Genomic DNA, 26,238 nt, shown 5'->3' on the forward strand with positions numbered 1-26,238 from the left:
TTTGAACAAACTCTAGAGCTCTGTCCCGTAGTGGGGCAGTCGCCCTCGTGGGCATAGGCTTAACCACAAGGACAGCAGCCTCTTCCTGTGGCCTGCTGCACACCTTGGGATGTCTTCAGTCTTGCATGTGCTGTCCTGAGGCAGCAGAGTAGGTCTTGACCGATTCAGATGTCACCTTATACGTCAGCTGTAAGAGCAGCCCGGGCCTTCTCCTAGATTTCATAAAGGTTCCTTGGCTTTAGAAGCAGTGTCTGCCTCGAAGGCCATTGCTTGTAGCCCGCTATGGCTTGTACTTTTAAAGCTCCATTGCTGCAGTGTTTGTGCAAATTCGCTGTGTTTTAGTTTTGCTTTCAGATGCATGGGGCCTCATTACGAGGTTGGCGCTAAAAAGCAGCCATTAATGGCATGCCGTTAATAACATGTCCGTCTTGGCTCGAACCCGCAAACAGGGGGTGATTAACAGTGCACAAGCACATGCACCCCTGCATGCCGGTAACGCCCGTACCGGCATGCCGGTAACGACCCTCAAACTCTCAGATAGCGGCATCAACGAATGCACACATAACAGCTCCGGCCTCGGCAACCCCCAAATAGCAATACCGGTATTAACATAGTGCTAAGAACGGGCCCGTTATTAATGGACCCGGAAGTAACGTCATAGCGCCGGAACGGGAAATGCTTAGGCGGCTATCTTCAAAAACACAATCCATTGCCATCGTCCACATACAGGACCTTCACCACCAGAACTTCCAGCACACCACTGACAAAATGTCTAAGTCTACCCAGAAAAGCACTGCCCGCCTGCGTAAACCACAGTTCAAGGATGAGGAGCTGAACATGTTAGCTGACACCCTAGTGGCGAATGCTGATGTGGTGTTCTGCAGAGACCTCAGGCGTCCAGCCCAGCTGAAGAAGAAGGCCACCTGGGAAGAAGTAGCCCGGAAAGTAAGTGCAGTCGGCACTACCGCACGCACAGTGTGCGATTGCAAAAAACAAGGGGATGACCTCAGGCTGAGAGTACGGAACATCCTGTCGGCCAATCGGAGCCAGGGGCTGGCTACAGGTGGAGGACCTCACTCACCAGTGAAATTGGCCAGATGGGAGGAGACTTGCAGCTCAGTCATAGATGTGGAGTCAATTGAAAGAGTCGGTGGAGCTGAGTTTGGAGTGCCAACATCGGCAGATGAAGTTGAGTGTCCCTACAAACACACAACTAATCATCACATTGACCTCCAAATGTGACAGCAACGCCAGCCAATACATGGCTCATCATGCACACCTACACATATCCATATACACATGCTGGGCCCACCACTATCACATCCTAATGCATGCTGCATGCTGCGCCCATACACAAATGCACACCGACAAACAGATGACCTGCACGTGTCACACAGCACGTCACTCACAACACACATCAAGGTCCAACAGCAGCCACCATGGTGTACATGTGAATCTCTGCACGATTCCAAACAGCACCCCCCAACCTTGCATGTACCCAGTCTGCTGAAAAGCCAGGCATGCAACTGATCACAGGGCACCAACTGCACAAAGACAAACGCATGCATGATTAAAGCACCACAATCACTGATGCCCTGCCACTCTCTGTCCCACACAAGTACAGATGCAGACAGCGAAGAAGCACAGGGAACTGCACAATGCACAACACCAGCCAAAAGAACAAGGAGCCAAGCTGATGGCACGGACCATCTACTTCAAGTGGACAAAGGATGGGCCAAGTGGCACGCAGGACAACAACCAGTGCCCTACCAGCCACACTGCAACCCACACAGGACCAGCAGACACCTGCCCCTGCACTCCTAGACACACAATCGACACAGGCCGAGGACACATCTGGCATGGACAATGATGGCACACAGTCTGCTGCTGCAAGCACAATTGGGGAGATGGCTGCATCGGCACAGCATAGTGTCGACGAGGAAGCTGACCCTGAAGATGACGGCAATGCAGGACTCGTCCACTCAGAGCCTGTAGGTCGAACACCAAGCCCGCAGGTCACCCCACAGGACACACCTCGCCGGGATTCATCCGAACAGGGCAGCCATGGAGAGTGGTCTCCGACATTGCACAGCCCCATATTTCATGCAGTACAACTACATAACCCACCAACCACCACCCACACTGCCATACGGGACCTTGAGGGACGTCTGTCCAGGATGGAGGGCCGGCAGGAGGAGATGCAAGGCTATGTCAAGCAGTACCTTGCTGAAGGGGAGACAACACGCCGTGTCCTCCATGACAGCACTGCGGCCGTAATCCAGGCCATCAACTCAAGTGCACAGCAAGGGTGTGATGGCTTCAATGCCTTGGGACAGATCCTCACCAGGATTGCTGACAGCATGGAGCAGCGGCAAACTCCGGCTTTGGGGTCACAACCATCTGGCTCATCCACATCGACCACGCCAGCGAGTTCCAGGCAGACCAGACCGGTGCGCAGGTCCCTGCGAAGTGCACGGTGCTCAGATATCCAACCCCAAACTCCGAAGGGGGCTCCACAGTAGCAGGGACACCCTGCAGATTCTCTTTAGGAATACATGCAGACACACGTTGTGCCATTGTTCACTTTGGGTGTTAGGGGGAGGATGGAGGGTGGTGGTGGGTGTAGTACTGGGGTTGTTGGGGGACGTGGGGGTGTGTGGGGGGATGGGGAGGGGTATTGGGGGCGTGGAGTGTTAAATCATGTTGTACAAAAAATCTCTTTAACACACCTGTTGTGCTCAAAAGATCACATGAGTGGACATTGCTTATTTGTTGTTTGTCAATGTATTGCTTCATAGTGAACTGTGCCCATATACCCACTCACCCAGTGCCCATAGTTCCCAATACATGGCACCCTCTGCATCCCAGTACATCAGAATGATTGGTCTATGACCAATTGCCGCACTGCGCGACCCTCAAGTGTATCTCGTCCTGGCCTATGTCCAACATCTACTCCTTCCTCTCCTTCTACTTCACCACGTGGTGGCAGCTCCATGTCAGGTGGCAGGGGTATGTTCCGCCAGATGCACATGTTATGCAGCATTGCACATGCTGTGATGATCTTGCCCACCTTCTCAGGCCCGTATATGAGTGCCCCTCCCGACCTGCTGATGCAGCGAAACCATGCCTTCAAAAGGCGAAACGTCTGCTCAATGATCACACGCGTGCGTGTATGTGCACGATTGAAGTCCTCCTTGTGCCTGTTCTGCGGATTCCTGACAGGGGTGAGTAGCCACGCCTTCAGAGGATAGCCAGCATCACCTACATGGGAGCAGAAGGAGGTATGTGTAAGGATAATGCTCAGTTGCCATGTGTGCTCAGCCTGTACATCTTTCAAGTTCATATGTACAATCCCGTAAATGGCAGCCACATCCACATGACTATCAGCTCTGTACAGTGCATGCCAATCCATGGTGCGAGCCTTGCATGACATACATGACTTCGGGTCCTAGACATTTAAACCACCAGGCCCCCCAATGCATTTTGGCTAGGTCCATTATGTATGCACATGTGAGGGCTGTGTGGCTGGGGATAACTCAAGATACTTTCATCCCTCTCCTCCCATGGCCCAGGGGGCATTCCCCTTGCATATGCATGTAGTCCCCCCATCCCTCTCCTCCCATGGCCCAGGGGGCAGACTCACCCAACAGCCAGCCACTTCGTACGACGTCTCCTTCCATGTAGCGGGGTAGTGAGGAGTTCCGCAGCACCATGCCATCATGCGTGGATCCTGGGTATCTGGCACAGCAATGTGTTATTATCTGGCTGGCATCACACACCATCTGCACATTGATGGAGTGGTATAGCTTCTGATTGCGGTACACCACCTCCACGGCATGTGGGACTACCAACTCTACGTGGGTGCAGTCGAGGGCACCAATTACTTTGGGCATGCCTGCCAGTGCATGGAATGCTATTTTGGTGGCATTTGCCTCCTGTGGTGTCCGTGGTAGGGATATGTAGGCACTTGCGTGCTTCAGTAGTGCATCCAGCACTTGGTTTAACACAACAGAGAAGCATGATTGCGACATGCCATGCATTTGGCCCACTGTGGCCAGGAAGTGGAGCACAGATGCCACCTTCAGCAGAGGGGGGATGGCTGTGTGGATGTTGATCAGGCTGACCAAGTCTTCCTGTATTAATTCCACTATGTTGGTGATGGTGTCCCTGTCCAGCCGGTACAGGGTGTGGATCTGTGCCGGGCTTAAGTCAAATGGATTGGCCGTTATATGTGGAATTGATGGCTGTGTGCGGGGAACAACTACCTGCACTGGTGGGATTTGCTGGGCCAGTCTCACCCTCCTTCTACTCCTGTGTCTCCTCTCTGTTTCCTGTTGTACTGCCTGCTCAAGGAGTAGCAGTGCAGGCATGTCCTCCAGCCCCAGTATGGCAAGTGCAAGTGGTAGCATTTTGTTTTGGAAAGGGGTGTGGTGTGTGGGTGTGCTCCTTTTGTGCTGGCCCTGACTCCATTGCCTCCACCTGTGCTGATTGTGTGCTCCTGTGGCACTTGGTTACACAGCAGATTGCTGTTAACGGGTGGTCCGAGATGCCGGTATTGTCGGCATCATGGTGGCCCTTCTTACCGGCATCTCGATGCCAGTATGTACATGTCCGTGCGACTCGTGTTGTCCTCTTCGTTGCAGGATGCCGGTATTACGGGCACGCCACCCGCGCGCGCCTCCGCATGCTGGTACGGTGCTGCACAGCCACAGCGGGTCCTTGTCGATGCCGGTGGGACTGGCGTCCAGGGTCGTAATACTTTGGACCGGTATTGGAGGCCAGTATTGCCTTACTGGCTCTGTTATTGCCAGACCGCCAACCTCGTAATGAGGCCTATGGTGTTGTTGTCCTTCCCATGGTGTCACCTGACAGCATGAGGCCTCTTCCCCTGCACCCCCTCCCATCTCCCAACCTGCCATACTATCCACCCATTCCCCTCTGTGCTACAGTGTGTGTGAATACGGACAGCCGCATTCCCTCAATCACAGATAATCTGCTGTAAAGAGGCCTGCTACTTCCGCATTTGCAGGTTGGCATAACATACAATTCTCTTTCTGATTTGCTCCCAGCATCTGTGGGTATGCGGCAACCATTGGGAAGCAGCCACTTGGGGAGCGTCTTGGCTTTGTGTGGCTCCTTCTGCAGGCTTTCCATTGCTGGTGGTCAATACATATGCATCCCTCCTCCGGATCCACCCACCATGTGTTGCGGGCTCTCCTGAAGAGTACACAATTAGGACGGTTCAGTTGTGAGCGGGATTGTCATGAGTCTCCACGCAGGGTCTCGTAGTGTTGCATGCCCACAGCATTGTGGATCCGTGAGCATGAGGATACATTGCTGGCAGAACTACACGCACAGGGGAAACACAAGGCAAGGATCGTTTGTGCAGTTGCCCAGGGCCTGGCTCTCCAAGGTGTTTCTCATCCCTCACCTCCAGAACCTTGATTAGGAGGTGCTGTGTCCTAAACTCATCCCCCCAACCCCTGGCATTCGAGCCTCACACATGCCCGGATAACTCCCTGCACATTTGAAAGGGTTGCCCTGCCAGCTGTGAATGTCTGCAAGTCCCCATACTGTAGCATCGCTGTTTGGGGGGCATCCGCTGATTCGGCGTTGGCGTCTGAAAGCCCCCTGACGGCTCCAAGTGGCTGCCCAAATCTGTGTGCTTTCGTGGGGCAAGTTAACGTAACTATAGTGTGTGCCCTTGAGCAAATCGTGTTCTCTTACTCTACCTCAGCTTACAAATGCTGAGTCTGCAGAAGTGATTCAGTTTATAGTGTACACTTTTCAGAAAAGCCGAAATCATAGTAGGAAAATAATATATTGAAGCTCTATACATGATAATAACTGGGGCAATTCATAAGCACATCACAAAGTTATTTGTTCATCGTTATTAAATGCGTGTAGTGTGACTTCCCAGATAAACTAGACTATCACAAATTGTGACGTCATTTTCTGTATTGCCATTCCCAGCTGTGTCAATTAAAATGCAAATTAGGGGACCCTCGGCGGTTTTTTGTTGTTGTGGTTTTTTTTTGCTGCAGAGGGCCTCTCCAATCCGACAGCCAGCGCTGCATGTGCACCCAAGAGAAGGGATGGAAGTCGTAGAAAGACACAGAAGGCCTTCCTTCTGCTGTGTGAGTGTGCTGCATTCGCCGCACTAATATACATTCTTTAATACAGTGTTCTGAACGCTCCCATTGCCATTGGTATGTATTTTGCCATCTTCTGAAGCCTGAAAAGGAGATCCACGGAGGCTTGACGTGTGGCCACCTTTGCACCAGACCTGCAGATGAAGTGGTCTGCTGTTAAATCTCAGTTACCAGTTTAATGGTATCCACTACAGAGTGTAATTTTCTTTCTGACTCTTGAGAACATTAGGCATGTAATTGCTAATTTTACTATAGCGGGTTAGATAGCTCTAGCCAGTAAGATAACTCAGTGGGTTGAGTGCTTGCTGCTTCAATGTGTGTGAGATCTGCAGGGTGCAGGTTTGAATCCCGGCAAGGCCAACTCAGCCTTTCATCCTTCTGAGCTCAATAAATGAGTACCAACACAGGTTGGGTGATATTTGATGTACATTTGTTCTACATAAAGCACTTAAGTGGAAGGGCTATATTATAACACAGCATTATCATTTGGCCTTGGACATTTGCTTGTATTCACAGTAGATAATATGGGCCTATACACACTGATATTAACAAAACATATGGTGATCCATTCTTGTATGAAATGTATATCACATTACAGTGATATCATAACCATATTTTTCATAGTGTACTTAGGAACAATGCTGTGGGATGCCACTTCCTGTTTTGTCAAGCAGTGAAACGTCGTGTTCCATCACTTCCCATGATGCCACTTCGGGGTGTGGTCAAATGGCACCACTTCCTGTGATGTCATCAGAGGTCAAGGGCCATGTGATGTCACTTCCGCGCCACGTATCAAAGCAATTCAGATTCCGTCCTGTTTTGCTCCTTGGGCATTCTACAGGTATTAGCAGTGATTGCCATTGCTAACGTATTGTTTCACAATCAGTTAGTCATGCATGTCAGCAATCACACTAGAAATTATTTCATCCGGGAATCTCTAGGCTACGGGCAGGGAAACATGTTGATTATATTTTCTGGCCCGGGGGTAAGTCTGATGGAATTTCCCGAGCCGTAATGCCTAAAGCCCAGTCAGCTGAGCCAGTATCAGTCACATGTCCGGCAGGTGATGGGCCCCGCCTTTCAGAGGCACGGTGGGCACCAGTCTGTACATTTCCTCATAGGCCTGTTCCAGGCTCTGCCCCACGGCCTCATGACCACCGGCTACTAGATTGCGGTAATGTCTCATTTCTGGCCTCGAGTTTCTTAGCGTGACGACTGTGGGCGAATACCTCCGTGACTACCTGCCCTTTTCAGCATTCCACACCCTATTGCTGCTTCTATTGTGAGACGTCCATTCCAGGTGACATTTTCCTTTCAATGTGATTCTTAGAGCAGCTCACGCCTACAGTACGTTTTTGTTAAAGAATGCATTTTTTGTATAATAACAAGAGAGGGACGGGAGAAACAAGTCCCTACAGCAGGATTCACGTGTCTGGATAGGATAAACTGTCATGTAAAGAAGACACAAATAGACGGTGGTTATTAATGGTTTTGCTGGTATAACATGGTCTTAGAATGGGGTGTTTTCTCTAAATTCCTCAAGCTCAAGTTTCTTCTGAAGGATCCAATTGGGTACTTCATAAACCACCTTGAAGCCACTTTGCTGGTATTAGGGTGCACTATAAACATACAAACAGCCATCAACCAAGAACAGTGCTAGTGTCAGAATTTCACTACAGAAGAGGCCTGCACTTTTTACATGTACGTCTGGGGGAGCAGTCCCCATAATTCATGGGAGGTGTATTCTGTTATCAGAGTCATCATCAGGTGTGTGCCTGCTCTCGCGCACCACGGGGAAGAGTCATCCTGCATACGATATCTTCATTGTAAGTAACAGATGACACCATGATCTAACCACATGGTACTCATTTTATCTATTGCACCAGGAGAGGCTAAAAGTACCTATGCATGCACATCGCACAAAGACTTCAGGAGATCTACATATATGTGAGTCTTGGCGCCAACAGATGACCCCCTCACTCAGTTCTCCCGGCTGACTCTCTGCAGTCTTCCTCTTATTTGTATAGTCGATTGTTTTGCAGCTCTGTACACTACATACATATTATACCTCAGTACACACACACACACATATATATATATATATATATAGGTCACTATGTTCTCTTCTATTGCACAGTGGTTGTTCACATGCAAAACAACTGGCAAGTGTGAAACCTATAAAGCTAGCAATGCAGACACATCAGTGCCCTCTTCTCACACAGCTACTTCATCACACTCTGGTTTCTGAAAAACAGGCTTCAACACGATATAAACCCATGCCCTTCAAGGCCATCATTGTTAGCTGGTCATTGTGCATTCTTACGCAGTTTGGACATACTGGACTACCTGAAAGTGCCAGAATGAATATGAAGTGTGGCCTAAAGCAAAGGCAGGCGTATTATTTAACACGGAACGAGACAACCTGAGATCCTGTCCAGTGAGCTGTACTATTTTCAAAATTAAGACACACCCAGAAGGGCTTGTGTGATTAATTCACTACCTGGAGGTCATTTATTTGACACCTGCAAGCATAAACTGAATAACATTTCATGCTCTACAAGACTTGGCCTGATAAATCAGGCTGGCGTCTGGTTTAATACATTTAGGGCTTGCCTCTCATCCTGCAACCAGTCTACACATAGTCAGCAAGAAGCAAACTTTGATTAGGAGATTATTAATAAACCACTTTGATCCTGTGGAGGTGCAAGTACTTTTTTGCTGGAGGTGCTTCAGATTATCTATTCATTGTATTTTCTTTTTTTCTTAAATTTACACATTTTGTGTTCATAAAATACACTAATCTAGAGTCCACTTTAGAATACTGAACTGCCCTACATTGCAAGCAATACAGTAAAGAGGCTAAAATCAAAACCGATAAGTTAATAATGTATAGATCAGCGTGGATTACTAATGCCTTGACCCATTAATCAATAGCAGTACAGAAACGTGTGCATGTAAACAGAGCATTTACATTAAAATGTCCATATCCAGTTAAAGGTATGAAATGGCAATGCTTAAACATAGCAGCTGGGATTGAATTAATGACAAATGAATGCAATTAGGAGTACTATGAAATTGATTCTAATGTGGGAATCCTAAAAGTTCAATTAAGGTTGCTAAGGTTTGCAAGAAGAAAAGATTTGAAAGCAAAAAGAGCAGAATAATTAGAAGGAATGAACTTTAGGACACCAGACAAACCCAAAAAGTACAGATGTGGACACATGCATGGGGAATTAGGGAGATGGAAAACACCTAAGGGAAAAAGGGGAAGCAGCAACAGTATGGATGTAAAGCGATGGTTAGACTTGTCATGAGATGAAATGTAAAGCTGTAAATATGTATGCAGTAATACCCCATAACATGGGATTCACCAGCTGATAACGGCCCGGGTTCCAAGGTTAACACTGGGCCGCAGCATGGCTACTGTCCGTCTGTGGCCTATTATCCGGCTACTGAAGCCTGTGGAATTGGGTGTTTGTGCTATTAGCATCTCGAGTCAAGCCCTCGGGTGGTAAAAATAATTAAAACATGAAAAAACAGAGGCTGGGCCAAGCACACGGTTTGCGGAATTGCCACCTGACAAGGGTGCAAAGCCCTGGCTCTTTTGATTTTTATTAACAAATAGAATGATGAGGGTAATTCTGTCTCAAAAAGGAGTACTCTGACAACCAGATACCCCTTTTCCCGTCGACTACATGCCAAAAGCATAGTACACTTGTGCCCAGTCGCAACAGTAGCCTGGTCCGCAACACACTCTGTACTTGAGTGGGTTCGAAGATCACAAGGTCCCCAATTGACAGCCACAGAGACAGCCAAGTCCTTGCAGCACAGAGGCGGCAGTTAATATATGCCCTGCTGTACCCAAAATTATGATGATCATGAGTCGACCATGCTGGTGGCAGGGTAAAATCGAAATAAAAGCTATGCGTAAAATTATGCATAGTGCTACTTATGATAACAAGAGCCACATTCTAATTGATATAACAAATATGTTAGCCCCGGTGAGCCAGCTCCACCATGGAAGACGATGTGTATTCTTGTCAGCTGGGTGTAGCCCGCCAAATGGCAGGAAGAGAACCTGGAAAGCTTGGCCTCCTCTTTGATCTTTGTAATGGCTGATGATACCTTCCACCCGACCACAGCTACCCAGCACGAAGCTGTCCGGGCCCGGGCATCAAAGAGGCACACCCATTCAAAACAATTAGCATCACACCAGGGTGATGCATTACTGAAGGCCTTTGATCTCAGTAAGAAGGGAAGGGGGCAGGATAATGATTGGCAGGAGGATTCACACTGTCCTTCTCTCTCTTTCATGTCCACTCCACTTCCTCTGGAGCAAAGCACTTGGGTGTGACATCAGCAGGGCAATGCCCACTCCATCACGGAGCAGGGATTAGACCACTAAGGCAGGCTAGCTTTAATCCAATTACCTGAGTACTCTTGCCTTTAAAAGGAGGGGTCTTCCATCCCTTCAGCAAATTCGCTCAGTTCCTCTCAGATCCTTTAAGGCTGTAGATTCATTCTGAAGATCTCACTGAACTTCCTTTGGTAGAGTTGTAGTCTCCAAAACCCTCAGGCTGAGGTGAAGATGGAATCATTCATCATAGAAGGAAAATCTATTCCCTACCACTCCCAGGGCGTGTAAGGAGTAACCTCTGCTGTGGATCAGGACCTACCACTCTGCACCAGAATCTTCTAAGACATGGTGTAAGTCGCGGACTGCCACCCCCTCCGCGTTGATGGCAGTCACGATGTCCATCCAGATCCTGGTCCGTCCTTCATTGTCGGCGCACAAACTTCCAAAGAGGGCATCATACTTCCCCAGGACTTGCTCCACCAGGACACCAACTTCCCTGGCACTGAAGCTGGTGGCCCACTGCCTCTCTGGCTGGGGGTTGCCAATGGTGCCAGATGGGGTTGTGCCCGACATGGCAACCCCAGAGACAGGAGTGGGTGGGCAACTGGGTCCTGGGGCTGGGCTGTGGAGCAATGGTATCCCAGTCAGGAGTCTTCGATTCCAGCAGAGTTGGTCACAGCAACTGCACTCCTGGCTGACGTGCAGGCAGCAAATAGCAGGGCACATGGGCAGCAGGCAGTCAGGCAGCAGCAGATGGCAAGCGGGAGCGTGCTCGGGGCTCTCGGGGGCAGTAATTCGGCCTTCTAGGCAGGAGCGTGGTCTTCCGTGTGTTTTTGCATGGCCAGCTTGATACAGAGTAATTTGGCATGTGAAATCTTGCACGTCAGCGTGTAATTCGAGGAAAGGCCTTTCACGCGTAAGCATGTCAGCACACGTACGCGGTTTCATTGGACCAAAGGCCCTTAGCACGTAAGCGCTTCTGTGATGTGACTTGCACGGGTGTTTCCCTCGTGACGTGGCAGCGCCCGTGGAAAAACTGCATGTGGATGCGTGTAATCCGAGGAAAGGGCCTAGGCGCGTAAGTGACGTGACGCATGCGGGCATTTCCATCAACACGGGTGCATGTTCATCGTACATGTCCAAAAACTGCACGTCCGAGTGTCAGCTCGTGTAATTGGAGGAAAGGGCCTTAGCGCGTACACGCGTAAGTGACGCTGTACGTGTGGGCTGCTTTAAAAGGTACGTGTAGGACCCCATTCCCTTGTATGTGCTTTTCGTGGCGAGCGAGTGGGTGAATTCTGTACTTCCTGTCGGTTCACACGCGATTACTTCACATCATTTCAAGTTCGTACTCCCTGTTACCTCTGACAGCGTTCTTTATTCTTTTTGGGCCTGTTTCCTCAAACAGCGTTCACTTCTTCTTTTGTCCTGTCTCCTCAGACAGCGTACAATTCTTCTTTTGGCGGGGGTGTTGCCAACGAGCACACGCGCATCTTTTTCACGTTCTTTTTCCAGGCAGACGGTGAGTCGCGCACCTATTTACCAACTGTGCTTGCCCCGTGTGTCAACTACCCCTTCAGAGGTCATTGTAGGCTGCGTGTATTACGCATACGCTTATTTTTGTGTTTCTGGGTGCCACAGCGTAGTGCGGGTTCATTTTTTCACGCATGTGATCTACGAGGGTTTGCGTGCACGTTATTTTTTGATTTTGGGCTACCTGTGCGTTGCGTGACCCATCATCTTCCCGCAGGGGTCACAGACAGCCTTGTTAGAGCACTAGGGTACGAATTACATCTAGTACCCTACCCCTTTCACCCCCAATTGCCAAGGACAATAGTTTACTGCTACTCCCATACGCACAACAACATCAGTGCCATGGTTGGGAGGCTACCAAGCGGTAAGGGAGGCAAACGTGGCCGACCTTCAAAAGGTGGGCGTGGTGGGCGCGGTAGGGGACATGGCCAGGATTTGCAGGGTGCCCATAGACCCCCATGTGTGGAGGACCAATCAGGGACACCCATCCCCCCCCCATGGTTGGGGGAAACGTGGCTGACACCGTCCCAGCTCAGCCCTTGTTGGACCAGCCCATTGTGGCACCTGACCTGGCACAGGATGACTCCCAGGCTGACTTCCAGGTCAGCAAGTCTAGGCCACGTGTGGTGGTGCAAGTTGGTGTCACCAAGCCACGTGGAGTAGGCAGGGTGGGGAGGCTGCAGGGGCAGCTACAGCTCCATCCACCCCAGCTCTGAGTCTCCCAGCCAGGACAGTGTCGGTCCAGGTCCATCAAACTGACGTTCCCCCCTGCCAACATCACACTTCTGCCAATGCCTTTACCAAGGCCTATGGTCATTGTGCATTTGCACACTCCTACTACCCAGTCCACCGGTGCTTCTGCCCCTACTGACCAGAGCGGCGCGAGCCACTCAGGCTCCGCTCCACCTTTGAAAAAGAGGAAGAAGGGTGCTCTGGCACAACAGGCTGAGACCCCAGACATGGCTACACACTCCGGCAGGTCAAGGAAGCCTAGCTTTAATGACCCGGAACTTGATGCACTTGTGACCTATGTGTCGGCACATAACCACGAAATGTTGGTGACTGCAGGGTGCAAGACCACACCTGGTCAACGTAGGGCACACTGGCAGACCATCGCGGACCGCATAAGTGCCCTTGGATTTGTGAGGCACACAGCTGATGATTGCTACAAGCGGTGGAATGACCTGAAATGCAGAGCAAAGAACATGCTGGCCTCAAATCATGCCGATACTCTGGTGACTGTCGGTGGGTCTCCACAAGAGGACAACAAACTCACTGAACATGAGTCTGTTGCTGGGACCTTCGTCACAGAGGAACAGATCCAAGGTGTGGGAGAACTACCTGATTACGAGGCATTGTCCGGTGAGTGCCCATGCATGTGTGTGTAATCCATGTGTATGTTGTTTGGGTGACGGGTTCTGATTGAGTGCCAGGTGAAGGTGTGTACTCCTGAGTGTTATGGGTCACCCATTTGCTTCCTCCCATACATTCAAGTGCCTTGGATTTGGCTATGACTGTATCCCTTCTGCCCACAGTTGCCAATTACGCCCAGATTAGTGCACTTTACCTTGAACTGTCATCTTGCAACCACATTGGTCAGATTTTGTAAGTGTTCATTCAGGCTGATTGTTTCCACTCTCCCATTTTTAGTACACATTATTCTGCCCTATTGCAACATATGTGATATGCTTCGTCATTGTTTACAGCCCACACTGGTCCACTACTTTTACCTGGTTATGTTAATGATTACACCATTCAGGCTGATGGAGTATTGGCTGCAGACATTTTTTATTATGTCCTGTTTGCATGTGGAAGATGACAGGTGGTTCCTGTAATGTTAAAGTGTCCAACCATTGATCAGCCCACAATGACTGTGTTATTGGACACTGGATGTGTTTCAGTGTGTGGTACAAGCATATTTTGCAACACTATTCAGCATCAATCTTCGCATCATGTCGATGTGACATGGATGTGTGACAGTACTCATTCACTGGCATATTGCTGTAGTTTTGTAATTTACTGTGGCTATGCTACATGACATCTGTGTGGTGGCATGTGTCATGTATGTGTATTGGACATACCACTCACAGCCTGATGTGTGATGCCAGTGCTACCCAACATGCTGCAAATGTGTTGTATATCCATCTTGCTCTCCCCAGTGTCTGCCTTTTTGACTCCACTTCCAACTCTTTGACAGTGCATGCATGGCAGGGTTATAGTCATGTGGGACATGTGTAATTCATGTACTGGATCTCTGGCTTGTCACTGCCTATGTGTGTGCTATGGTGCTCATGCCTGTTTCCATTTGTTGTCTTTCATGTTTTTGCAGGTGATGACGCACTTGGTGCTGTTGAGGTTGAGGAGATGGTGCAGACCCAGGAGGAATCTCAGGCACGACCGGGCACCAGTGGGGGACGTGGTGTGGTGGTGGGTGAAAACCCAATGTTACTGCAGACCATACTGTCCAGGGGTGCCTCTGGGTGCACCTCCCCAGACCTCTATTCAGGTGCTGAGTCGGATGATGAGACGTGTGTGCAGTCACAGGTAAGTGTTTCTGGCAGAGATTCTGTTCTGTCCAACCCACCTGGACCAGGGGTAGAACCCTCTATGGGGATGTCAGTGTTGGTAGGTTCGCCTTTGGTGGTTACGGATGAAGGGTCACACTCCACAGCATCTGATCCTGTTCCTGGGCCAGCAGATCAGAGGGGGAATGCAGTCCTGCAGCCTCAGGCAGTGCCAGCACAGCAAGGTGCAGATCGCCTTGCCCCAAACAGGTGTGGTGCCCATCGACACGGTGGCCGTGCGCCACCAGGCAACACTGTATGGGAAAACTCCATGTACAGTATGGCAACCCAACAGGCAGCATCAGTAGAAAGGATGGCTCAGGCAATGGAGAGGGTGGCCACTTCCATTATCCCCCCTGAAAGACAGATGGAGCAACAACAGCAGGCAACAGACTCCATTTGCCAATCACACAGAGAAGACATGTTGGCATCCAACAGGGACTGACGGGCGGCACTGGAGATTCTGCGCGAATACATTTCAATAGAGTCCCAGTGCCACAGGGAAGCCCTGAGGGTAGAACTCCATAACCTCAGGCAGAGTCTGCTTGAACTTGAGGCTTCCCGAAATGTTAGGGCAGAACAGCAGCTGGAGCAACTCACACGTTCACTCTCAGCTGAGCTGCATACAACACGTGAGGAGAACCGGGCATCACGCGAGGCCATGCGTGCAGAAATGCAGGCAACCCGTGATGTGCTGCATGGGGATCTCCGCACTTTAATCCTCCAGAATCAGACTTCCAGACCCGCATGCTTGCTGCCATGGAGGACCATACCAGGGCTTTGCGTGGGCTGCCTCCCATAGTGCCACCGCCGCAGAGGATGAGCAGAGCGACAGCAGTTCTCCCACAATGGCATAGCCGTGCAGGCCATGAGCCCAATGAGGTATTTTTTTTTTGCAACATCCACGCAGGTGGGTGTTGGTGTGCACCCTGTCCTCGAACCTCCTGGGTGGCCTCCCCCACTCCCTCTGGCCCCCACATGGCCATTTTTGATTTTTGATTTTTTTTTTTTTACAGTGTGTTGCCTTGTGTGGCTCCCGTGGGCATCCACTGTATTCCGGCTGGGCACATGCAGGCTTGTCCTGAGTTTGGGTTAGATGCTTGGGTTCGTGAGACACACACCCCTCCTGCTTCCTGTTTCCATGGGCTTGCAAAGGATGTGACCAAGTGACAGTGAATTACACAGTGACGTTGGGCTCCCATGAGCTGTGTGGGCAGTCTGTAATCAATACTGTGTAGACATCCCTACTGGATATTGTTGTTGTATTGTACACTGCATGGTGTATTGATATGTGCTTGTGCATCCATGTCTTCATCCTAATCTGCAGGTTTCTTCCTCATGTCTTCACAAGACCGTCTACTTTGCAGATGCAGTTCATGTTGTATGCAGTACACTGAGACATTTGCGTGGCAGCAACACTCTACAGTTGTAAGGGGTCGATGTGCTGGCGTATTCAGGTTGTAAGACTACCACTACTTGAACTTAGTACTGTCATGTTTTTGCATTTTTCCATGGTGTGTTGCAGCATTGTGTTGGTGGTAAGTATTTGGTAATGTGTGCTGTTAGTTATACATTACTGGGAGCATATTGTGTGTGGGCAGTTTCCATTAGGGACAGTGTACTTTGTGACACTTGTGTCAGGTCTTGTGCATTGCTTTGTTTGCTTTCACATTGCATCACATGCCATGGTGTGTTTGCTGGTGGAGCTGGGGAGGGGTTGGGTGACATGGCGCTGTTCTCATGTTGTATTTAGCAAGGGGGTAATGAATTTCGCAGCATAGATGTATGTCTTTTGATGACACAGCATTGGTGGTGTTTAGGTAGGTAGGGATGCACACAATGTAACACTTCCAGGTGACCAATCTCAGGATGGTATGGTTGTGACAGTTGAGTGTCCCTTATGTCATCATCATTGATTGTCTCCTGGTATGTGCCAGGGCTATGTGCACTCCACAGGGGTGTGATTTTAGGTGAAGTAATTAGCTACCAGCTGCGTACGGGCTGCCTCACCACGTGCCCTTTCCCCTCTCATGAGCAGGGGGCGTGCATGTGGTTGGGGATGTGGGGGCACCACCATGTCCACAGGCAGGCCCCGGCGTGTTGCAACGTTGTGCAGGACATATGCTGCCACTATGATCCTGCACACTACTGGGGGAGCGTATAACAACTGCCCACCAGAGCGGTCAAGGGAGCGAAAGCGTGACTTGAGCACTCCGAATGTGCGCTCCACTATGCCCCGGGTTGCAATATGGGCTGTGTTGTATCTTACCTCGGGTGGCGTGGTGGGGTTCCGAATTGGCGTCATCATGTGGGTGCTCAGAGGGTAGGCACTGTCCCCTGGGGAGGTGGTGATGGGTATCATTAGTGGGGTTGTGACATTACTCAGTATCTGACATGCATGCATGTGCAGTGGCATTTATACTCACCAAGCAGCCATGTATCGCCATGCCGCCCAGCTTCTAGGTCCCGGTTTAGGGGTGACATTCTGTAAATGAAACTGTCGTGGGTGGACCCTGGATAGTTGGCATATACTGAGGTGATGATTCCCTTGGCATCACATACTACCTGCACGTTGATGGAATGCCAGTGCTTGCGGTTTCTATAGATGTGCTCAGATGCCCTGGGGGGACGTAGAGCCAGATGGGTGCAGTCAATGGCACCTAGCACTTTGGGGAATTGTGCCACCCCATAGAAATCCTGGCTGGCACCTGCCTTTCTGCAGTTGTTCTGGGCAGGTATATGTGCCTGCGGAATGATGGGCGTGTAGTCATGATGGCCAACACCTGGTGTAGGCAGCGTGACTGCGTGGCCTGTGACAACGCCCCCTACTATAGCACTTGTCCGCTGAAATGATCCAGTGGCCAAGAAGTGCAGTACATTGAGGACCTTCTCCAAGGGGCTGAGTGCTTGGGAGCACAGGGTGGGTGATGTGAGGTCATCCTCCCACTCACTCACCAGGTCGAGTATTATGTGAGGTGGAAACCTGTACCTCCCATACACCTGGTCATCAGTCATCCCAAAAAGGTTGGTTCTGGGTGTAAAAATTCTGGGCCTGACTATCCTCCTCCTCCTGCTGTATCCCACGACCACTGCTGCTAGGAATGGTATATTCATCTTGGCGTCTGAGCTTCTTTGTTGTTTGTGCGCACTTTTATGCTGCGCGGGTCCACGTATGCCTGCTTCCTGCTGGTGTACGTGTTTCCGGATTAGCGCGTCTTTTGTGGCGCACGCATTAGCCCCATTCGATTCCATGAATACGTGTTGTAGACGCGCGTGTGGGCGTTCCGCGCATTTGCCTCCTGTACTTCCCCCGTGACGCCCACATTTTCACACGTTGTTCCCCATTCCGCGTGTTACGCCCCCTGTTCCTCCTACTTTTGTTGTGTGCGCTGCGCTATGTGCGCTTTTGCTGTGCGCTTAGCGCACGCTGTTTGGAGATGTGTGCGCCAGCGTGCGCCACGCAGAATTTTAGCACACATCCAGGGATTTACACACACAGACTTCCATGAATCGCTGTGTGTGGGGTTCACTGAGATTTTCGCACTTGCACTGCGATTCGCACGATTTTGCACGCTTGCGCCGGAAATTTCAGCGCACATTAATTCCATGAATCGGCCTGCTAGAGTTTCTAGAAAGCTAAAATACAAAAACGTCATGGGAGTATAGACACTTTTGCATTTCAAATTCTTTTGGTACAAATGTTCAGTTCAATAAAAGAGCTAGGTTTAGGACATGGCAGTTAATGAATGAATGAATGTGCACCATTTAGTTTAATGTTTTGCTAAAAGCTTAGGCCTTATAGCCACACATTCTTCTCACATAAGGATATTACCAGTGACATTGCATCAAATTCTAATATCAACATTAGCTTTTGCCAATTGCCAGTAATTGTTTGAAAAGCATCTAACACAAAAAGTTAAGGAAAAACAAACATAAACAGAAAGGGCAAAAGAAAGACTACCAAATTAAATATTTCATAAAGTAAGGGGTCCATACATTTGAAATATTGTACCCAAAACGAAATACAAATTTACAATCATAGATCATTTTACTAAAAGTAAATAAATGGTAAAATTAATTGGGATGGTGAATTGTGGTCTTGCAGCGGAACAAAGATAAATTAATATCAACCCATGGTAGCCTTGTGACTGAAGAAGGATAAGGACTTAATAAAGGTACCATGGGTTGATATTAATTTATCTTTGTTCCGCTGCAAGACCACAATTCACCATCCCAATTAATTTTACCATTTATTTCCAAATTCAGTTCTAAGGACTATTCCACATTCAAAACTAGTCATTCAGTAGAGTGTAAAAACTGAATGCTTTGCAGGAATTGAGCAGGTTCCTACAACACTGTCCAGTAGGGTTGAGGGCTTATTTTCATCAACAGAGGCAATTTTCTATAGTAATATCTATCAATTCATAATATTGGGGATGTGAAGACAGAGGAAGGAAAAGCTTTACTTTAACTTCATCATGGCATAAGAAAATGTCAGTAACAAAACAAAATGATTAATTAATGTAATTCCTTTATTTGACCATGATTTCCAGGCAAAGGTTTTTCAGTTAATTTAGGTTTGGTGTGCCAGATGTTTTGTCAATGCATTTTAGAGGATTTATGAACATTTGAATACACACAGACCTTCTATAAAAAAGGTAGAAGGCAGTAATTGTAATGATTTCAATGCCAAAATTGTAGACCAACTGGTTAGGAGGAATAGGTCAGAGGTGGAAATGAAGAGATCTATTTTTCTACTGTAATCATGTTGGCTGATTGAAATGTCATCAAGTATGAAGCAAATTTGTGCTTGCTTGACAATAAAACCACAATGATAAAGTTTTAAATTCTCGCATTTAAAACCACCATTATTCATATTACATTTGAATTTAAAAAGTATAAGCATAGATTTCTTTTTTGACGTGACAGATTTGGATAATATGGAATTGATGGGGTTGATGGGGTTGAAAAATGAAAAGAAAAGATTGTGGAGTCATACTTTAAAAGTACAACACTATCATTTTGATTGCCCCAACTGAACCCACCATTTTAGATATAGAGGCAATGGGGACCTTTTAGAATCATTTAATCTTGAGAGTATATAGCCTGCACAGTGTTTAACATATTTCTCAGATATGAAATTACCTAGATATTTAATGCTATTACAACACAATTGAATTCCTTAACTTACAGTTAGAGATGGAATTTCTGATTAATCTTCATCTTATATACAGGAATGGATGAAAATGGACAATAGATTCTTGAAGATTGAGCATTTTTCAAAGTAACTGAAACATCAATTTAATGTCAGTTCTATTGTATATAACACTGCATAGATTAGAGTTCCATGGCAAGGACAAGAAATAACTGGTGGCAACGTGCATCCTTGCTTAGTACCGCTTAATAATGAAAATAAGAAGAAAAGTGACCATTTATAAAAATGTAACCATTGGAACTCCAATAAAGGCACATAGGGGAGTGGAATTGGCACCAAACCCATGCAAATGAAAGATTCAAAATCAAAAACACCTTCTACACGTTCTAATCCGTTTTCTGCATCAATGGGTTCGGCCACATTACTGTTGGGTGTTTATGGACAAGATTGGGAAAATCAGTAAAAGTCTAGAAATGGCAAAGGGACCTGTCCATTTACATAGCCTGTTTGTTTTGATTTTTAACAAAAGAGGGAGTGGACAATAAATCCAATTGTCAAGGATTTTACACAAATGTATCAAGTAGCATTCATGGTATTAAACATACTTTGGAAATATGATGAACATGGCTTCAGAAAAGGAGCCTATAGATTTACCATCCAATGAGGAGGCAAAAAGAGAAGTGATTTGGGCATGAAATTGTGTGCAAAGTAAGTGTAATAGTCGGAAATGAAACCACAAATACCAGGTTCCTCAAATTTTTTAAAGATACTTGATGGCTTTGAGGAATTCACTTATGCTAATGTGAGGTTGCAATGGACTATGGTTGCAATATACATAGAAGTTCTGAGGATGTTTACTAAGGAAAGCATCAAAGGTTTTTTTTTTGTTGTGGCATATTCAGTTTTATATTGCCTGATAAAAAAATTGCAAACAACCCTAAAATGGACATATCAATAGAAACTAGCACTCTGAACTAGGGTATTCTGTAGAGTTCTTTTTTAAAGTTTTAAATAGGTAGACAGATCCTTACTATCTTTATTAGAGTTTTAAAATAGGTTGGCTTTGTATATTAAAAAAGACCCACAATATATACAGATGCCATTAAGTCAATTCTCCGAGACAAGACACATTTCAGTAAGTCTGGACAAGGTTCATCAATATATTTTTTTTCCAGTCTCAAATTCTTTCAACACAAAATCAAAAGGTAAAGTTGCCCTAAGTTGTTCAGTAGCTCAACATAAAATCTTGAGGGTAATGTATGTTTTTTAGCTGTATCCATGAATCTTGTCCTGGTTTGTCTTTCTTACATATGGCACAACATTGTAAAGCCGTGTACGGTCCACACATTTTCTAAATGAAAAATGAGCTTTAAAAACTAGAATTCTGTTCCCTATTTATTATAATTGCAGTTTAAATGTTGTATGCAAGCCTTTTTATCTAATTAGTGATCATTAGGGGAAGAAAAGTAATGTGTGTGCTTGTTTCAGCTTGGCCAGGACAGGTAGGGCACAATCAATTACAATGGGCTTTGCCAGATCATCCTACTAGGGTACTTCTATTCAAATCTGAAATGTACCAACAATTTTCACTACCACAACATGCACACCCAGTGGCGCTACCATTCAATTATATAAATTATGATCATTATTTTGTGTGCTTTTTTAATTTGACTTAGTCTTCTCTGAATTCCTTGGTCAAATCTGGTTGATCAAGATGAAGGGCAAGATGGCAGACAGGTAAGTATCACTGATAACAACTCCTGCTGCCATCTGTTTGTGTGCAGATTTGGGTGATGGGAAGGCTGTTCCTGTGGGGGGATAGTGGGGACAGTATTGGCACAGTTCTGGGGGCAAGGTCACTTGGGTCTGTAAAGATAGTTGTAAAGGCTGTGCATGGCAAGCCCACAGGTACCAGTAGACACCCTTGCTGTGGTAGTTGCAGATCTGCTGGGCCCTGATTTCATCAGGATGGATCACCCACTTAGTGAAGGTGCTGTGGGTCTTGTGTGAACTGTGCAGACCCAGAGCCCAAAGAGGAATCTGTGTGGTTGCGCTCAGAGGCTGCCTAAAGTGGCACAGATAAAGCAGTTGCACGTTTCCCCTCCTCTCCCAGCCCACCCAACCCCAACTAACCCTGGGATCTGAGGCCGATGTGGATTAACAATGGAAGAAGGGGTGCTGATGGGATTGGTGCTATAGTCTGCAATGCTGATGAGCTACCAGAGTAGTGGACCTGTTTAGTGGCCATATTGGGGGAAGTGGCAACTGAATTGGGCTGGATATATTCAGGCTGCGAGAGTACATATACACTGCGGTGTGCAGTGAGGACGCTGCTCAGTAGCTCAATCCGAAATAAGCAAGTGAGATGAAAGAGCAGATGATCACTGGATTTTGGAACAGTTTGTACTTACCCAAGTAGAGTATGTCAGAAAGACATGCTGGCTACCTCTGCTTAAGTGACTTGATACACGTTCTTGCTGCACAACTGTGTGATTAGGAATAGGGGGTTGCAGGCTGAAGAAAAATTGGCACACAAAACAGAGTACCATTAAAAAATATATTGAGGACAGTTTTACAAAGGAATGGCACGTAAGATTTACAGTCTTCCCCAGAAAGATGGATGTGGTACCCTTTTGTGCTCTAGCACCTTGAAGCATTTTTTGAGCTAGATGGAATTATAATAATGATCTCGGACTAAATAACCAAACAGACTCAAAGAATATGGCAAAGTACTACTTTATTATCAATTGAATAAAGTAGGGTCAACTGGCAGACATCGGGCTGATGCATACACACTCACAAACAAACTTGATTGCGTGGAGCTCTTATACCCTAAAATGTGTCATCTATGATGTCATTCTATGTGGCAAAATACAAAACCTATCAAGGGAAGGGATTGGTGAATCAAACATATCTACTTATAGAACATATAATGATTCATGCATCATTGGCTACCCCTTATCTGCAGGGCTCGCCTTGAACCACCTCTAAATACATATAGTACTGATTATAGTGGACATGACAACAGTGTATTGGCTTCTGCAACATTGTGTGTTAGGTTGTCCCCCAACGCCACTGATTGGTTGGCATACTATCCCAACCTTAGACTTTTTTTCTCCTTAGCAGCACGCACGTGAAGCAAAACCTTGGTGTGTGAATCCCATCAGACTACTTCCCATTTTCCCAATTAGTCCATCATCTAATCGGCAGGGATTAGCTGACGTCTTGCATTTGTAGTTTGACCTTGTGTCTGCTCTCTGTCCTTGAACGTTCATGGGAGTGTGAGCACACCACTGTCTTAGCTTTAGGCTCTAATGAATAGTCTTTGTTTTCAACTTCTAAGTCAGGTGTGAAGAGACCACACATTTCTCAATTTCAGCCTTTTATTTACTGCATTATGCAGGGTACTGTTGCTCCTCTTGGCCTCTAGAGACTTTCTCACTCTCTCATATGAACTTTGTACACTTTTAACTAGCCAGCAGTTTGGCTCTCACAGATGTTTTCATCTTCTTCCATCTATGAAGAATGCCCCAAATTCGGAGCTTATACATGTACTCCCTTTGTGATTTGTGCTTATTCTTTGAAAATAGCATCCTTAACTCTGAGTCAACCTTGACTCATCATGGGCTCTACAAACAAAGCTGTTTTCCTGCGTCTCCTGATCCTACAGCCTCAGCCTGTCTCTGAGGCTGCTTGGTTAAGTACAACGTGAAAACAAAGAGGTGATGGCTGGAAGGTTTATAATGAATCTTAACCTCTGGCATTGTTCTGGGCAAGCCCGCAGACCATCGTTCTTCACCTGCCAATTCATTACAAAAGGGGAAAAGACCATATGAAAATCAGGCTTGGTCCCACCCACAAAGGGGCAGCTCAGCCCAAACTGCTAGTTCACATCCCTTCTGGACAAGGTTGCAATTTTGTTAGAGAAAGCTGGAATGCCCGGGTTTAGCAGCCAACTCACAGAAATTTTGGGCAATCGATAGCCTGTGCATAGGCAAAAGGCCTGGTGGGGATGGCCACCCATGGAGTTTTATGGCACATACACATATTTTGTGCTAATATTAGCTATTAGCATAGAACAACAATGTATTGCAGGAGTAGCCTACGTGGGAAATGGCAGAAGGTGTTTATAATAGTCCTAACCACACCAGGTAAAGACCCACAAAGATGTGGGTTGTATCACCTACTTATTCATGATGAATGTGGACACTAACAATCTGATGGAAAATATCTCACAAATATAATAGTTTTACCAAGTACACAGATGTAAAGATTATGGGGCATGAAGTCTATCTCCAAAAACACCAACAATATTAGGAGCAGCTAAATTAAGGTTTCTGTTTTAAATGAAGAAACACCTGTTAATTAATAACTAAGAATTATCAATTGAAATTATTGTTAAAGAATACATCATTGTTATGTGGCCACCATTCAATAAACAAAAATAAACTTCATTCATAATATAATAAACATAAAAATGCATCCACATTTATTGATTTTATAGAGCACTTTCACCAAAGCGCCATACATAAGAAAAAGCGGTACAATAAATGAAGAAAGAAAAATTGAGAAGGACCAACAGAGAGAGGGGAGGAGGAGTTTTTTGAGAGGGAGTAGAAAGTGCACAGGAAGAGCGTATAGTAGGAGGCAAGGAGTTCTATAACTTGGGGTCAACTAAAGCAAAAGAGCGGAAACAAGGCAGGCAACGCCAGCCCCACACAAAGGACCCACACTAAGGAGCACGAAGCCCCCTTTCTGGGCCAGAATGCAGACCCCAGTCCCGCAATACCCTCTTACATCATGCCAACATCCATCTGATCCATGCTGCTACCATTGATTCAAGGGAGCCAAACATGCATGCAAAAATGGCAGCTGTGACCTCTGCATTTAGGCTGGGGATGTGTCGTGCTGGTATCCCGCCCGTCATGCACAAGGATTAGTCCCTGAGACAAACTTGTTCTACAGCTACGTTGAGCCGGCAGACGATGCCAGCCCCACAAAGGATTCACACGAAGGGGCATGAAGACCCCTGTCTGGGCCAGAATGCAGCCCCCAGCCCACTGGTGCCCTCTTACATGCTGCAGACATACACCTGATCCAGACATGGCAATAGATGATGGCGCAATCATGTAAGCACCGTAGGGATCTTTGCAGCTACGACTGATTCAATGGAGCCGAAGCTCCATGCAAAATGTCTGCTGCAACCTCTGCATTAAGGCAGGGACCTTGCTGTGCTGGAAGCCCACCCCTCATGCCCGAGGATTGGTCACAGCAACAAACTTGTTCTACAGCTTTATGGAGCTGGCAGGCGATGCCGGCCCCACACAAAGGACCCACAACTAAGGGGCATTAAGACCTTGTCTCAGCCTGCCCGCGCTGCATGGCCAAGAAAGCAATAAAGGTATGTACTGCATACTGTGTCACTGACTTATGTCATGCCATTTTTGCCAAAAAGTGTGCCTCACTTTTCCCCCCTCAAACCCACTCCTTACTTACAACCAGCCACCCCTGCCCCACGCAGGTAACAGCGTACTTCTACGATGCTATGAACCTAAGGGCCATATCACTGCCAACTACTGTGACACAGAACTATAACATGCAGCGCTACCTCTATTCCTACTATATTCGAAGCAGGTCCCCAAGCTTTAATGCCTCCTTCCCCAGGCCGACACGCCATAGGAACAGCAGACTGTGTCTACGCACAAGCTCAATGTGTGCCCCTTATAAGGATAAGCACATCCATAGTAGCCCTCGCTTCCCACACACATCTAATCACCAACCAGGGAATGTAACAATATCTTGCCCCATCCATGCTGACCAGCTTGGCCAATTATTGCCAGGGGATAAATGCACCTCACCCAGTACACCACCTTGAAGCCACTAGACATGCACTCTGCAGTAGGCGTTTGCTTCCCCACCATACCTATCGCCAACACTGCTCCCCTTATGTGTAACCACATAACACATGGCCAGAATAACATGATACTCTTAGGCTCATTGCCTCAACAGAATATACCAACCTAGCTGGCCCCTATCCAGGGCAGCCTGACCCCATGTGCCCACACCAGACCCATCACCCAACCATCCTCCAAAATGCAAGCCCAGCTGATCCCACTAAGCACCCCTCACCCAGCACGGCTAGGGCACCTACCAGAAACTGCACATACCTCACTCAGTCATCCCCTTGCTTCCCTACTCTCAAGGATGACCTAGTTCACATGGCATCTGCTTACACACTGCCAGCAAAAGACCTACAACTTGCCCACTCTAAGTTGCCCCATGGTCCTCTCCCCTCTCCATCCCATCCACAACAAGTAGACGAAATACTCGAGCGCATCTACATCACATGTATGCCCATCTCTTGGGCCCTGAGGCCAAAATACAACGCCTTAAAATGTACCTATCCTATAATGGAATTAAACATGCATGCAGTGGCACCCACCACGACAACCAGCCCAGTCCACTGATTAGTAGTCA

At 47.4% G+C, this 26,238-nt stretch overlaps 1 long non-coding RNA gene across 2 annotated transcripts in view; it reads right to left on the minus strand.

Moving 5' to 3' along the window:
- LOC138488699 (uncharacterized) overlaps positions 1-26,238 on the minus strand; it is a 132,416-nt gene that overhangs the window by 55,533 nt on the left and 50,645 nt on the right. For both annotated transcript variants that reach the window (XR_011274695.1, XR_011274696.1), the window contains one exon: positions 22,173-22,275. This is a non-coding gene — a long non-coding RNA (uncharacterized lncRNA). The remainder of the gene's footprint in view (positions 1-22,172; positions 22,276-26,238) is intronic.

Source organism: Ambystoma mexicanum, chromosome 9 (genome assembly GCF_040938575.1).
Source record: "Ambystoma mexicanum isolate Mex_15411 chromosome 9, UKY_AmexF1_1, whole genome shotgun sequence".
NCBI lineage: Eukaryota > Metazoa > Chordata > Amphibia > Caudata > Ambystomatidae > Ambystoma > Ambystoma mexicanum.